The following is a 5,103-nucleotide window of genomic DNA, read 5'->3' as shown; positions in this document are numbered from 1 at the left end:
ATATTTTTGATCATTTTATTACCTACTTAAGATTCTTCAATGACTTCATATTAGCCAAAGGATTAGATTTCAACTTGGCACAGAATGGCTGGCCCTTCACCTTTGCAGTTTTTGTGCTACTATGGTGCCTCATGTTGAACTTTTTCTGGCTAACTCAGTATCAATTTGTTTGAAATGGAGTTTGACATGTGAGAATAAGATACTAATTTGTGTTTCTCCATTTTAAATGGAGACATTTTTTTCTGTTTTTTTGTATGCATTTTTATGAAAAGTATTGCTAAGGTATAACATTATTGTTTGAAATTAATATGTTTTAATAAAATGGCAAAAATTGGGATTATCCTTCCTAAGAAATTCAAAATCTCTGATTATCAACCCTGAGGAAAGTTTAATGATTGAAGACAATTTAGTCTTTTGGAAGTATAAAACATGATCTGATAAGGATTTATAAAATTGGGATTATCCTTCCTAAGAAATTCAAAATCTCTGATTATCAACCCTGAGGAAAGTTTAATGATTGAAGGCAATTTAGTCTTGTTAGAAGTATAAAACATGATCTGATACGGATTTATCTAAAGAAATTTATAAAGTTTAGGTATGTTCTAGGATTTCTTAATTGGGACTTAACTAATTAAGATGTCCCTTACAGTTAACTTAATAAAGTCTTAATTCCTAAGTTCATGTGGAATTTTATGTGGTTCAAATTTTCAATGTATAATACACCTTTCAATTTAAAAAATAACTCAATTGATTCTTTAAAAATGTAGTTGAAGGTGTGATACGCTCACAGGTTTCAAAATCAAAATATGTAAAAACCTATACAATGAAGTTTCCCTCTACCCTGGGCTCCATGTGGTCAGCCTTCTGTACCTCTGTAGTCAGGATACCAGGAATATGTTTCTTACACATCTTTCCAGAGTTCCTTTATGTATATACAAGTAAATACAAATATATATTTTTATTTTTATCCATTTCTAATGCAAATGGTAGTATAATACATACATGGTGTTCTGCACCCTGTGTTGACATGTTTTATATTCACAGAAAATTCAAGAACTAAACTATGGGCTTCATGGAAGTATTAAAGATTTCTTGGATATGTGTTTATAATATGCACTTATCTACTTAAGGATTATCTGAGGCAAATATTGAATTTAAGGTTGGACTCCCCTAGCCCTGAGCAGGTTTGTAAGACTTTTCTCTCCCACCAACTTGCTTATATTTCTTGAATAGAGATTAATCTAATATTAGGCTACAGACAAAATTGAAAATGTAAAACTACAACTAAGAACAGCAATTAATAACATAAATTTCTGGCATTAAATATGATTGACATTTATATTGTCTGTGACAGTATAGCTGTGGATATAATTAAGAATATTTATTGTAATCATGTCAGGATAACTCTTTACAAAAGTAGGCTGTAATCACTCTTCCCTGCCTTGCCACCCACCTCCATCACCCCACTGACTCCAAGCCTGTGTTGCTGGCTGTTGAGGACTTTAATGTAGAGAGGCCACTCTCATTCACTCAGAACTGCCCCAGGCACCCTCCTAGTCATCTGCCCTGCAGCAAGGATCTACAATAGGTCATAGAAATCAATTCAGGGTGGAGAAGAGGGCTCTGGATTTGGCTCTAAAATGTGGGTTCAAGTTCTGGCTCTGTCTCTTATTAGTTAGGTAACCTAATCAGTGCATTTAGCTTTTTTTTTTTTTTTTTTTGAAGTATAGTTGACACATATTACATTAGTTTCAGGTGTTCGATATAGTTATTTGATAAATTTATACATTATGAAGCTTTTAAAAAGTTTTGTAAGACCCATTATTTTCATATGTAAATGAGGCTGGCAGGTAGGTAGTGGGTAATACAAACATAAAATGTGAAAATACCTCATGACCAGCACAGTGTTATTTGAATGTTTCTGTCACCATGACTTCACTTGGATTTCTGAGGAGGAACAGGTTTTGCAAGTAGCTGTGTAAATGTGTGTGTCCAGCAGTGGGAGAATGAGAAATTTTCAGGAAAATAAGCCTGAGGGTTTGTCATTAGAGTTTTGTTTTGAGGTTAGTTATTGTTTGGTTTTGCCCTTTAGTTTTTATCTTAGGCGTGTCCTGATCACCCCAACAAACTTTTGGTTGTATTTGATGGTAAATTTACATAATTTAGTTGGTTCTGGCTTAGAATGGCCTTTCGGCAGGTACTCAGAAATGTGTAGGTTGCTTCCAAAGGCTACTCTCCCTGTAAGACATGATGTAACATGACAGACTCAGTCATCTATGTTAAAGCTTCTCAAAGTTGAGTGAGCATTGGCATCACCTGGAAGACTGTTAAAACACTGATTGCTGGGCCCCACCTCACTATTTCTGGTTCATAGTATCTGGAGTGGAGGATCAAGGGTTTATATTTCTAATGGGTTCCTAGGTGATGCTGATGCTAATGCTGATGGTTTAGGGACTGCATTTTAAGAATCACTGATCTAAAACCTAGGGCAGTGTTTCTTAAGGTACGTTTCAAAGAACTGCCTTGTTCAGAAACACATGAGGCTTGGTAAGAATGCAGATCTTTGGTTTCCACCCTAATCTCAAGGAATCAGAGTCTCTGGGATTTGGGAGCTACAGTTTCCATCTCATAGGTGATTCTTATGCATCTTAATGTCTGAGAACCAATGATTTAGGCACAACAATTCTCAACTCTGGTTGCACATTAGAATTATGTGAAGAGTTAAAAAGCTACCAATACTCCCTTCCCCTCACCCTTAAATTCTATTTCAAATGGTCTGGGGTGGGACCCTAGCACCAGGAGTTTTTAAAAAGCACCCTAGGTAATTTTTTTTAATGTTTATTTGAGAGAGCATGAGTGCGTGCAAGCAAGCATGAGTGAGGGACAGAGAGAGAGGGAGAGAGAGAATCCCAAGCAGGCTCCGCCCTGAGCCCCAACATGGGGCCCGATCCCATGATGGATCGTGAGATCAAGACGTGGGCCGAAATCAAGTCATATGCTTAACTGACTGAGCCACCCAGGTGCCCTGCCCTAGGTGATTCTAATGTGAAGGAAGGGCTGAGTTCATCATTTTATGTCTCAGGGTGTTAAGAATCTGTGGGAATTGTCCTGGGTCTTCCCCGGATTCAGGGGTGATGGGGGTTGCAGCCCAAAGTGGTGGTAAATTGCATCTAAAGCTAAGACTGATAGTCAACAAGAACCACAGGGTAAGTTGAAAAGTATTTTGAGGAGAGTGATTTATCTATATGTTTGTATCTATGTTTATAAGTGATATTGCAAGCTGTGAATCTAATGTTACTTTGCTAATGACATTTTGCATAGTCTGCGATTTAATTAGGGGTGTTTGTCTTATTCTGTATCAGCTAGTGATGTTTCTGGTAGCTCTGTTTATATATATTAAGGACTCTCATATGAAGATACAGATTTGTGTTCTACAGTTGCAGAGGGAAGAGTTAGGAGGTCATATTTCAGCTTAATATAACAAGAGAGCTGTGTGGAGGGAGAGACTAAATAACTGAGGATAGACAGAGATGTTAGAGAAAGAAAAGCAAACACAGGAAGTGATTGTATTTTATCCTTTAGTGACTAGGATTCTAAGTCCATGAGGATGTAGGGAGCAGATAGCTCTGACTGGATTCTCTTGAACTTTTGGGGATATTTAGAACCCTCTCTTAAAAACATTCTGAACTTCTAGCTGCTTCCTTACCCTTGGAGATCTGGAGAACTTCCTAAGGGTCTTGGGACTTGAAGCAAGAGGCCTAGCAGTGTGTATTGAGTTGCAACTTCTCCAGACAGCATCCTGGAACCACTGTGGCATCCTGTCCCTGCCCAGATTTCACTAAAGTTCCAAATTTGGAGCTCTGAAGCTGAGACTTTCCTCTTTATTTTGGAAGCAGTAGTCATGACCCAATGAGCTATATGACACAGAGTTTAAGTTTTGTGATCTGGGGGTCACCTGTGAGCTCAGCAACCTTGTCTTGCAACTGTGCTACCAAGTCACAGGCTGTCTGAGGCCCAGTGAGATTGTGCAAATGAAGGGCCTGTGTAAACATGGGGTGCTCCTCAAGGACAGATGTTCCTGTGCCTCACAAATACTATTCCAGGTATGCATTTCAAGGTGGGTAGAGTTCAGGGCCATCCATAGGGGACAAGAGGGCTCTGTGTCTGTCACATCATTATTGAATCGGTGCAAAAAGTATGTAGTATTTTTCTCTCTTCAGTCTGTGGGGATTTTTCTCCAGCATAGATTTTATACATTTGGTCCTGAGAAGAATCCATACTGTTCACCTGGCAACCCTGACCATGACATATGCAGGGTTTTTTTTTTTTTTTTTTTTTTTAATTCCAGCAAATGGATCAACATTTTTGAATGAATGTTTCTCCCTGCTTTGTGTGTTTGCTATAGTTGCACCCATTTCTCACTTAACACATGCTGATTTCTTCACATCAGTGGACTTTTCCAAGCCTCTTTACACTGGCCCTTCACGCAGTCATTTAAAGCAGTTATTCAGTTTCATTACTCTGCTCTCACAGCTATGGTAATAGCTCACTTGAAAGAGAGCCTGGTTACACTGAATTTTGTGCTTGCTTCCTAGTTCCTGGAATGACACCTCCACCCTCTCTTTTCTCTGCTCCTGCTACTATGTATCTGAGCTTGCTTTCTGTTGCAGGAGAGCAAGTGGAACACCAAAGACCAAATGTTCCAGGTAGAGTCGGTCTGGTTAGTATGATAATTTTTCAATTAATGGTCTACTATTTGTAAATATCATTGCAAAGAAAATTGAGACCATTCATTTTTTCTAAAACATCATTTGTGTTCTAAAAACATTTTCCATTTCTTAGTGCTTTATTAATTTTGATTGTATATTTATAGATTTCTCTTTCCTAAAGATGAATACAAGGCCCTTAAGCATTTTATTTTTTCTCTTTGTTCAGGGAGGTTCTGAAGTAGGCATACTCACATATAAATGAATGAATACCTGAAAATGATTGTCCCAGGTGCGAGGCCATTGGAATTTTCTTGTTCTTCCAACTGCCTCTACTTGGTAGTACCTTCCCATCCACCCCTATAGACCCCAAAGCTACTTGTGGACCTTCCCCATT

The 5,103-nt window shown here is 38.1% G+C and overlaps 1 long non-coding RNA gene across 5 annotated transcripts in view; it reads left to right on the top strand.

Moving 5' to 3' along the window:
• The window catches only part of LOC144617434 (uncharacterized), a 728,263-nt gene that overhangs the window by 84,472 nt on the left and 638,688 nt on the right, over window positions 1-5,103 (top strand). The window lies entirely within an intron of this gene.

Source organism: Panthera onca, chromosome C2, assembly GCF_046562875.1.
Source record: "Panthera onca isolate mPanOnc1 chromosome C2, mPanOnc1 haplotype 2, whole genome shotgun sequence".
Classification (NCBI taxonomy): domain Eukaryota; kingdom Metazoa; phylum Chordata; class Mammalia; order Carnivora; family Felidae; genus Panthera; species Panthera onca.
The sequence above is the reverse complement of the archived record's forward strand: the minus strand, read 5'-3'. Positions and strand labels throughout refer to the sequence as shown.